Source organism: Cibotium barometz, chromosome 52 (genome assembly GCF_041138505.1).
Source record: "Cibotium barometz isolate CiBa-2024 chromosome 52, ASM4113850v1, whole genome shotgun sequence".
In the NCBI taxonomy this organism is placed as follows: Eukaryota; Viridiplantae; Streptophyta; class Polypodiopsida; order Cyatheales; family Cibotiaceae; genus Cibotium; species Cibotium barometz.
The window spans coordinates 7554503-7566564 of NC_141097.1; positions in this window are offsets into that span (position 1 = coordinate 7554503).

Genomic DNA, 12062 nt, shown 5'->3' on the forward strand with positions numbered 1-12062 from the left:
TGGGATTCTCAGAAAAAATTAGAAATATTCTAGATATTATTTTTAGAAATCCTATAAATTGGTAATTTTAAAATATCAATGGTATTTTGGCAAATTTAATTGCTAAAAATTTTCTGAAAAAATATAGGTTTGGAATGCCATAAGATAGATTTGGTGGAATTTAAAATTATCATATTTTGAGGACCTATAAAATTAGGGAAAATTAGGAAAAAAATCATGATAATTCTTTTTCTTGAGAATTTAATATTTTCGAGGGTTATTTGTTGAAGTACGTTTTCTCGTGCTGACATTAGATAGATGCGGGTTTTTTGCATATTATTAATACGATTATACCTTATATTAATGGATATTTATGTTTAGATTAATTTTAAACGATGTATTCATGATTTTTTACCATTGTTTAGCCATTCTTTTTGGACATGTTCTTTAATTTCTTTTGATGTCTATAATTTGCGTTCAAAGTGTGTTTCACCTTTGACACTTTTCCATGATAACTTATTTTGCACTTGTTTAAGTGTGGTTTGTGCTTAATTTCTTAAGCCTAAGACAAATTCTATCATGGGTTAGTTGATCGGTTTGTTTTGGTGGATTTTATTGGATGTTTTCCAAGTTTTATATGGACTCATCTCTCAAGTGCTGCCTAGATCACTTGTGTCTAGGGGTTTTTTATTGAGCGCTACACACATGTGCTTCACTTGTTTACTTTGGAGTTTTTCTTGAATGACACCACGTTCATATACTCTGGGGGATTGATGAGTTGGCCACCAATTTTAATGCTTCTTTTGGCATGATTAATGTCCATTAGATGGTATGCATTGATTTTTATGATCAACTATGATTTTCATGGATTTAAGGAGCTTCTATGCTTTTATCCATGGTTTTATAAGGATCTTTTGATCTTTGGGTGGATAATTTCATGTGCCTTGAAGAAGGTAGCATTTGCCTTCGTTTTTTGCACATAATTTTGGAGTATATTTCTTATACTCTTGTATATATTCCAACTCGGATACCTAGTTGCTTATATATCTAGGTGAGTTATTTTTCTATCCTAACTTTACTGTGTTTTGGGTAGTTAAGAAAGGCGCCAATAATTCAAAATTCTTTTCTAATGATGTACTCGATAAGGGTTATTCCTTGATGTAGTCTCAAGTATATAGAGACAGGTTTTAGCATGTGAAAGTCTGGGATAAGGCCATTTTATTCCTTTTATACAGGATTTTATTCATATTTTCCTAGACGGCATACTAGGGAGTTTCAAATTGTTAAGGTATGTATGGGTAGTATCATGGTGGTATGGGACGCTAGTGATCCCTCACATTATTATCTTATGGGATAATTTGGGCTCAAGATTGTTTTTTTGCTTACATCACTTAGCATGTTGACCTCAACATTCAAAGACAATCTCATTTTTTAAATTCACTAGAAGTTATATTGTGGGCATTCTCTAGATAAACTTCTTTTATCTATAGCTTGCATGTTTTGATGAGGATAATCTCGTCGACATTTTCACTTGTTGAAATCTCTTCCGTTAGAGTTCAAACAAGTTTATCTTGTTGTGTTCGGATAAGGAAATTGGGATTTTTCCTTTGTGTGTATTTCTTTCTCTAGTTCTGTACTTTATGTGATTTATATAGTCAACCTGATTGTTTACGGATGAACATATGTGACTCATCGAGACGTTGATGACTCTCTATGTTGATATGGGTAACTCGGGACATCAATTATTCTATACGCAGATGTGGGTATGTCGAGGCGCTGATGAATCCCTAGTTTCTGCTGTTATAATGCCATGCTTTCTTACTTTATTCTGAAAGGTTTACAACGAGGAAGTTACTTTCAATGTGAATTGCTCTGATCATCCGCAGTAGTCTGATGGGCAAGTGTATGAATCAAATTGTAGAGGATATGCTTTGTGCATATGTCTCTAGAAAATCATCATATTGGAAAATATTCCAATGATGGAATTCGCCTATAACAATTTTAAATATACGGCTATTGGTTTTAGTCCGTGCATACTTAAGTATGGGTATTAACCCATGGCACCTATTGATGTCGGTCTTAAGGACATCGAGCTTGATGCATCGAGGGATTTCTTGCGTAATATGCAGGAAATGCTGACCGAAGCTCGGGATTCTATCAGGAGTGCTCAAGATAGGGCACGGTTCTATGCTGATAGGGGATGCTCATCTCGATCTTTTAAGCCAGGAGCGTTGGTTTATTTTAATGTTCCTAAAGATTCTCAGACTTTGTCAATAGAAAAATGCTTGAATTTATCTCCTAGATATTGTGGTCCATTTTCGAGTTATACATCGGATTGGCACGATTGCGTTTGAACTTAAAACTACCTCCACATGTTAGAGTTTAGAGTGAGAGGCTCTGGCCTGTGCAAGAAGTGCTACTTCCACTGCTAGCACCCCAGAATTCGTTGCGTGGAGGAGGCAGGGATCTTTCAAGATCCATCTTGAATTGTGGCTCTGGTGTCACCCTTACCCACCTTTTTCACCCTCCTCCTGCCAGTTCTAGAAGTGGTTGCATATGCTAGTTTCTTCCCTTTGTCCCCCAATTGGGCTTGGGATCATGTCAGGACATTGAGCGTGATGTTTCTCGGTTGCACCCTTCATGTGCCTGGGTTCGGTGACTATAAAGTGGAATGGCACACTCTAAAATGCATGTATAACATAAGCAAAGGTGCAAATGCAAAGATTCCATGTCTATATTGCATGTCAAGTGCCAAGACTTTAGATCGTGTACTATGGAACAAAGCTCCTGATAGGCATTTAAAAGATAAAGATTTCAAAGCAGTTTTTGATATTCCTCTATCCAGAGTGCACATATGCACATTGCATGCACTACGTAGAATTGTAGAGAAGCTGGTGTATTTGTAGATATGTTTTGCATGGGCATTAAAGCCTAAAAAGGAATCTCTAAAAGAAACCAAAGCAATAGAAAAAGTGCTACCAGACATTGGCTTGCATGAGGTGGGAAGGTTAGGCTGGAAGGGGATATCACTTGAGAATTAGAGCTGTGGAAACAGTTGATGGAGCATGGACATTTCTGAGTACAACAGGATGGAGCAGTGCTATTCACTATTATCTGTAGGCTCACTTAAGAATTGGGAGAGCAGATCTAGCTAGGTAGGAGGAGCACAGCAAGGCTAGGAGTAAACTGAGCTAACCGGGTATGCCAGGTGCAACTACACGAGGGTAGACTGAACATCAAAAGTAGTGAGCCAGTGGTAGTATGGGCTAAGTGTGACTGTGTCTCCCCCTTGAATCTTCTTTGGAAAAGGTCCATCCTTGTCTCACATCACCATATTAGTTCCTTGGGTCATGCACCCTCTTTAAACAGGTGTGCAAGCAAATTATAACCAATATTTTTATCAGGCTATAGCATCATGCATGTATTATAAATCAGCGTAATGCGCTTTTGTTGTTTGTCACTAGTTTGGCTTATGTCTGTACGAGTATTCATCACCAGACTGGATGATTATGTGGGTGAATCCCTTGTTTAGCTAATCATCCGCATGAGGATTCTCAAATTTGGATAGTTATGCGGGTGAATCGTATGATAATTGACTACCAAGTCATTTGGCTGGATGCTCGGGTTAGGATTTCATACCCGAGGAGCTAGATTACAGATACTCAATGCTTGAAGATTGTTGGATTATCGGAGATACATTTGCATTGTGCATGAGCACGTTGCTTATACTAAAACCTAGGGACAAATATAAGTTGGGCGCCTCTTCATGGGTTGCCCAAATAGTAGTCATTTGTGTGGGCACGGGAAGTCTCTAGTAGGCAGTTGATAAGTGGCTAGACCCATGTGAAACATTTATATATGCATACTACATATACGTATGTATGTACATACATATACATATGTAAACTTATATACATACATACATACATATATGTATCTATGTATGTATCGAGATCTCTCTCTCTCTCTCTCTCTCTCTCTCTCTCTCTCTCTCTCTCTTTCTCTCTCTCTCTCTCTTGATTTTTTAATTTTATTAGCGTACAAAATTCTTATTGCTCACTTTCTTAATATAGAATAAGTTAAATATCTCTCTCTGTCTGTTGTTATAAATTTTAAAGCTTATTAGCATAGTTAATCTATCCATCTCTCTAAAAACTAAGTCATAATTATAATAAAATAGCTAGTATCTCTCTTTCTTTGACACATACACACATAGGCACACACACACATACTCACACATGCATGCATGCGTGTGCATATGTGTGCCTACAAACAAGTGTGCATGCATGTGTGTGTATACGTGCACACACACACACACACACACACTTTGTAATTTAATATGCATTTTGCTTAAGGTAGAACTTGTGAACCATTAACTCAAATCTATAGTGTTTGGATTATTTACCTTAGTGCTCATTATTTCAATAATTGTTTATACATAATACCTTATTTCTCATTCTTAAGGTATAACTTTTTAACCACTAACCCAAATATCTAGTGTTTGGATTGTTCACCTTATTGCTCATTATTTTAATGATTGTTTATATTGAATACGGATATGCATACTACCCCAAGTGTAACCTTTTAATGTATTCATTAAAATAAAGGTTAATGACTTTGTACATACACATTACCATAGTATATACATGATCTACCTTTGCTCTAAAAATTCAAAGATCGACGTTGGTACACAAATCTTTAGATCATACACATGGCCACATCTAGTGTCTAAACTAGGAAAAGTAGAACAATTACTCATATAGAGGGCCTTACAAAATATATAAACCCGTTGATAGGTTTTTTGTGTCAAGATGCTAATGCCCAAAACATGTGCCTCCCAAAACCCCGGAAAAGAGAATAAGACCATCAGGTATGAGTGGTTCTTACATGACCACCTTGTAAATAGAACTAGCTACTATCAGTTTCAGTTAAGTGAAGAAGAAGCTCTTACATACATGGCGGAAGGAGAGTAGTCTCGACAAGGAGAGCTGAGAGCTAGAAGAGGGTGACAAAGGAGCCAGGAGAGATAGGATTTTTGAGATTGTGTAGAAGCTATGTGGAAGCTTGTTGGATAGTTGTTTTGCTATTTTTGTCTGTTTGGGTTGAAGGACGTTGAGATGCGACCATATTTTTTGTGAAGAAGAGGTGGGAATTGTGTGAGGAAGCTTGGATTTGTCTAGAACAGAGGGTGCAAGGGGAAGCAAAGGATCTTGTAGGAGGTTGATGCCCTAGGATCTTTGAGATGCAGCACTATAAGAACTTGGAACAGTCCATAGTTCTGCTCAAACATTCCCCTATGTATTGAAGATTGAGACCTGTTGTAAGTGGCAATTGTTTTTTACTTTGTGGTGTTGAAACATTGTTGTTAAAATATATTTGTGGAGAATCCCTCTGGTTCTTGGTGCTTTCTCTCTTTGTTAGAACCCCACATCTCAAGGTTGTTGAGATTGGCTCAATTTCTTATATATAAAAGGTTTGACTATGTGTTGGATTGATGAATTTCTATGCTTTGAAATAAGCATGATAATAACTGGGATATTAATGATTTTAGTGAGAATGAGCCAAAAGTGGAGCTTGATCTAGAAGCACAAGTGAATGTGCAGCATGCATGTAGGCATTCCTTCTTGATGCTCCGGAAGTGGACTATCACAGGGAATCCTAAAATGCTAGCTGAGGGGACGGATGCGGGGTCTACGTGTTTACCAAACCATCATACTTTGGGGGCACCTCTATGCTAGTTCTTATTGGTCTTGGTGTTTCCCATCACTACCATATCAGATCTTGAAAATTCCTTATCCGTAATACGAAGTACTCTACACTCCTTTAGAGTGCTTTTCTATTGCAAGCTTATTCTTAAGGTTTTATATCCTTGTTAGTTTCCTTGTCTCATACAAGTTTTGCATTATTGTGTAATTCTTTGTCTCATATTAGTTCTTAAAAACTTTTCATGCTTCACATGCTATGATAGTATGCATCACTAGATCAGTCACATGGGTGAGGATGGCACATATTGTATCTACATTTGTATATCTCCATGTGAAAGGATGACATGATTTGTTGAGAAAAACAATGTGTGAGGGTGCAACATATATAGAGCAAGGGGAGGAGGATGCACATTAGAAAAGGAATAGACTAAGGGTACATTGGCAAAGGTTGATTTGTGTAGTCATTTGTAAAAGGTGAAGTCAAAGGTCAAAAAGGTAGCCAAAGGAAAAAGCAAGGAAGCACATGTAGTGTGAGCATTTATGGACACATGGTTGGCACTAGCGTGCACACATCTTGTGAGTTGGGAGCTCCTTGAGAGCTATAGAAGGATGTACTTGGATCAACACTAATGAAATGAGATGATTATTGTGTCTATTTCCTTGAGTTAATCCATTATTAATCTCATCATTTATCAAGCCTTCTAGTTTTGTTAATCACTTGAATTTGTTGCTAATTAGTTTTGATCCTCCATAGACTAGCGTGAGATCCATGCTTTTTAACATGGTATCATAGCTATGGTGGATAGGGATAGGAATGCCATCACGTTTATGGTTTGCCTTCATTAGTATTTCCATTGAAGAAATTGATTAGAACAATTTAGGGTTTTCTATCTTCTCAATAGCAACAATCCTGCAAGAGAGAGAAAGGGAATCTTCATCGACACATAAGGAAGAGCACAAAAGCGGATACACCAACATCTTAGGCTCCATGAGTTGACTAAAGAGGTGGTCATCTTCAAAATATGCTACTAGAAACACAACAAGAACACGTGTGCTAGGCAGCAAGCAGAGCATCATAACAGAAATATCAGAAGCCACACAAAGGGTCCTCCATCATGAGCAAGATCTGCAAGAGTTTGTGGCACAGAGTGGTTGAGCATGAAGAGAAGCTGGGGAAGAGAACCTGCTGATCACAGCAGTGGTAGAAGTGCATCACGGAGCTGCTGAACGCCTAGCGTAAGACTGAGAGCTGCAAATAACACTGGCCGGGCGCATCAAGGCACCAAAGCAAAGAAGATCGACAACTGCTAAGAAACAGTGGACAGAAGCCAACGATTGTTACAACGCCCATCAGAAGGATCAAGAAGCATTGCTTGAGCAATACACAGAGCATTGCGGCAGTGCGGTGAGAGAGCAGAGCACGCGCGATAGCGAAAGTCGACCCCCATCGCCATAAGAAAAGAGGGTGGTTGAAAAAGGAAACCCTAAGGTGCCTTTAAAAGAGGGTGTTTCTATGGAAAATGAAGGTTAGCTCACTAATGATGTCATTAACTCATGCATGTGAGGGATTAGACATTGGCCATACATTTGATAATGGCAAAGACCTTCCTAATCTAATCTTGACATACATTTCATGGGTTGCATTATGTGGAAAGCATGTGAGGAAGATAGAAGAGATGCCAATATTAGCACATGCATCTTGGAGAGTGGATGTGGATGCCTACACAATAAATAAACTAAGCTCATGTGCATTGTATGTTCAACTCTTTGTAAATGCTGCCAATATGAGCAGGGAATTTCATGACCAAGAGTTGAAAAATAATGTAACCTTTGAAACGCGGCAAAATGAGCACGCATGGAGTAAGTGTGTGAGGGAAAAGAGAGAGCTCTCAAGAAAGAAATGGCCAAGAGCCAATGAGTTGTCCACAAGCGAAAGGAATAAGCTAAAAGCCTATAAGTCCAAGGTGGAGAACAAGCCAAAGAGCCCAACAAATGAAGGGCACCAAGGGTGCTAGTAAAGAAATGGCATGGCTCCTAACTCCTGGTTCTAACCCCACTCTCCCGATGTGTAAAGTGTCAAGACAAAGCCAACATTGTAGCTCATAGAGCAACCTAGATGGACGGCTCCAACCATATGAGTATGGAGTGTAGGTCAGGTCAATACATGTTAGGTGTTAGACCCTCATCACATTGAGGGGAGGCATTGAGAAAAACAATACACATCTATCCCGATTCACATCCCATCACATCTCATCCATTCACATCACATCTCATTCATTTCACCTCACATCTCGTTCATTCACATCTATCCCGATTCACATCCCATCATATCTCTTCCATTCACATCACATCTCATTCATTTCACCTCACATCTCATTCATTCACATCTATCCCGATTCACATCACATCCATTTCACTCAGGGACCGCTTCGTCGGCCCTCACGCATCGTATCGGATGCGCTGGGCAGGCTTTGTCGCGTGAGCCGTCCTTTGAACACTCCCCGCCACAGCTGATTGTAACCGAACTTTCCTTAGAAAAACATAAACCAAATGCTCCCTCCAGCATCCTGGCGTAAGATAGTCCTTTAGGAGAACAGGGTTTCTATGCAAGTTTTCAGTTTGATTTTCTTTTGAATATAAGGAGTATTTCTTAAATCAATATCCCCCCCAAAACGTCTTGATCGAAATTTTGAATTTCATACCAGAATTTCTCGAATTCGATAACCTTGAACCACAGATCAATTCGAAGGGTCTCAACTTAGTTTCAGATTTGGTGGAGTTTTGAGTGTATTTTTCTAAACTGGTCACACCTTCTTTCCTCGAAACTAACAAAAGAGTTTGGTCTTGGTCATAGTCTGATTCAGGATTCGAGTCGGATAAGATTTTTCCTAAATTATCTTTCTCGAAAATGTTTGATAATTCAGTTACTATTTTACTAAATTTCTTTCTTTGAATATTCACTTAACTGATTTCTAAATTAGTTACGAATTCCAATGAGGAATAAATTAATCATTTATCTGAATATTTCGATCTCAATAGATTTCCTGAATTTTTTTTTACAATCTGTGTGAATATAAAACAATAGAAATTTCTCTCTTAGAGCATTTAATTGCTCATTTATCAAATACTCATAGAAGTTAAACATAGAGTTTAAGTGAATTTTAATTTTGATATAAAATTTATTTATGCATAAAAATCAACTTCAATGGGAATAACACTTTTATAAAAAAATCCTTTTATGCATCTATTTATGCATAAAATCAAATTTAATAGGAATAACACTTTTATAAAAAAATATTCCTTTATGCATCTTTCTATGCATAAAAATAAAATTTAATAAGAATAACACTTTTGTAATTAAAAAAATTCCTTTATGCATCTTTCTATGCATAAAAATCAAATTTAATAAGAATAACACTTTTATAATAAAAAAAATTCCGTTATGCATCTTTCTATGTATAAAAATCAAATTTAATAAGGATAACACTAGGACACATGGTTGGCACTAGGATGCACACATCTTGTGAGTTGCAAGCTCCTTGAGCGCTATTAAAGGATGTACTTGGATCAACACTAATGAAATGGGATGATTATTGTGTCGATTTCCTTAAGTTAATCCATTGTTAATCCTTAAAATGAGATGATTATTGTGCCTATTTCCTTGAGTTAATCCATTATTAATCTCATCATTTATCAAGCCTTCTAGTTCCCTTAATCCGATGACTATGTTGCTAATTAGTTTTTATCCTCCATAGACTAGCCCGAGATCCATGCTTTTTAACATGATCTACTAGATTTGGAGTAAGACCTGGCTTTGTATCGATCCCCCTATTGCGGTATCTCACAACTTATAAGAATCATCTTAAACTTTCAGAGAGTGTGATTTATCTCATCCAACTTACCATCGTCGAAAGGTTGGGCCATCTCTCAAAATCCGCCTTCAACAAACTGCCAATATGAGCGGTTATGTCATTTATAGGTTGGGCCATCTCTCAAAATCTATCTTTAGAAAACAGCTAAAAAAAGATTTCCTAAAGTCGAAGCTCTCATATGATGTAAGAATATACAAAAATAAAAGTGTAATCTTCACAATACAAAGCACTGAATTGTAGAAACAAGTAGAGACTAAATAATATTATCACTTGTAAACTTGGATTATAAACTAATGGGTGTTTGCCCACCCGTGTGCTCTAGGTAAGGATCTTTGATAACGATCTAGGAAGACTATAGGTAGAAGATGTCTTGTTCACAAGAGCTCTTGAACACAATGAGCTCGATGATAAACAAAGGATGCCAAACTAGTATATATATAGTGCCTAGGATCAGCATGGATGTAGGTCAGCCATGCTGATATAGTGCCTAGGATCAGCATGGATGTAGGTCAGCCATGTCGGCCAACCCATGGCTTTGGTCCAAAATGAAGAACCAATTATATCATCCAATTGAGACTATATTAAACTATAACATATTCCCACGACTTTGTTCCAAAATGAACAGCCAATCATATCCTTCGATTGGGACTATATTAAACTACAACACATTCCCATAGGACTTTGTGTAACTACCATGGCCATCTGAGACCATTTGGACCCTCAAACAGGCCTCCTAACAACCCAAGAACAATCTTGAACTCTATGACCTTTCCTTTGTTGTCCCACTGCTCAAGCACAAATGCAATCACATAGCTTGCATAAGGAATGCATCTCACTTGGCAAAGTGCCAAAGCCATCTCCTAACCATGTGGCCACATTTGGCTAGATGGTCCATCTAGTGTCTAAACTAGGAATTGTCGGTGGGTGCTTGGGTGCTAATCACTACCACAGCTACTCCTTATACAGGGGGCCTTACAGATAGAGCACATTCATCACCCACAGTGAGAACATGAGGGTGGAGCATTGATGCTTTTCCAACAAAGTTTTTCTAGTTTGGTAAAGATATCAAACTCAAAGGACTAGAAGAATAGGTTATACCAAATTGGGGAGCAAGAGAAGCCCATGGGGATTCCATTGTTCTATTTCATTGATATAATTAAAGAGCGATTCTCCCAAGCTAATGAATAATGAGCGAGTCATTTATTTCCACTACTTGGTTGTATTAAACCTGAGGGGTCCACTTCAAGACCATGAGCATTGTAAAATTTTAAGCCTTGATCCCCGTTATGTGGGATGCATTCATAACACTTTTTAATATCTAACTCTGGATCACAAAAGTTTACAAAAGCTTTATACACAGAGACATGCACAAAATTTCTTAATAGGTTCTAGGCAATAACTCCTTAAGAGGATGGATACAGGGGTAAACATACAACTATAAGAACTTGTGACATCAGAATTCCTCTTTGTGGGGGCGATTGGAATGAGACTGGAGTAGGTATTAATCTCTCTAAGTCCCTTGTAATATTAGTCAAGGGAGTTTCGATTTGATAAAATCATGGCTTTGGATTCTTTCAAAAGCAAGGTCAAATATTAATTTCTTATAAATATGTGATAGCCTTTTCGACTGCATCAATGAAGAAACATTCTTCAACCTTTGGATTTTAGAATGAAGATCATTATTTACAATTTTTTTGAGAATAAAATATATTGTGATTGATGATTTCCTTGTATAGGAACTATTAAAAATGGAAAAGTACATCATTGCAGTAGAAAATTATCTTCAATAAGTTGAGTAAAAATATTTGATAATGAGTCTAGAGCTTCTTTAATGGAATAATACTTCATTGGATACATAATGAAATGCCTTTCTTCAATGAGTTTAGCAAAAATATTGCTGATTGAGTCTAGAGCTTCTTCATCAATGTAGACCTTTACTAAGGATTTATTGTAGTAATCAACAGAAAGGTAGTTGATATTATCTTAATAATGTAAAGATAAATAATTACCTTATTATGTAAATAAGCCTATTCCAAAAACACGACGCTTAAAAAACAACTTGTGTTGGGTGTGTGTGTGTGTGTGTGTGTGTGTGTGTGTGGGTGTGTGTGTGTTGGGTGTGTTGGGTGTGTTGGGTGTGTGTGTGTGTGTGTGTGTGTGTGTGTGTGTGTGTGTGAGAGAGAGAGAGAGAGAGAGAGAGAGAGAGAGAGAGAGAACTAGGGTAAAATTTAAGCTATTAGTATTATTAAGAAAATAATATAATTTTTTTAATGTAATGGAGTAGTTATGACTAATCAGATTAATTGTATTTAATTTAAATTATTATTTACATCTCATAATTAATTAATATCACAAAACTAGAAACTAGTGTTGTTGTATAAATAAACATAGATTAGAAGGGGAAGATAATTTAAAGTTTTGTATTTCTGATTGAGGAAACACGAATGCACTTTCATACATTTAGTATGGACAAAAAAACATTTGGAATTGTGATTCTCTCACACAT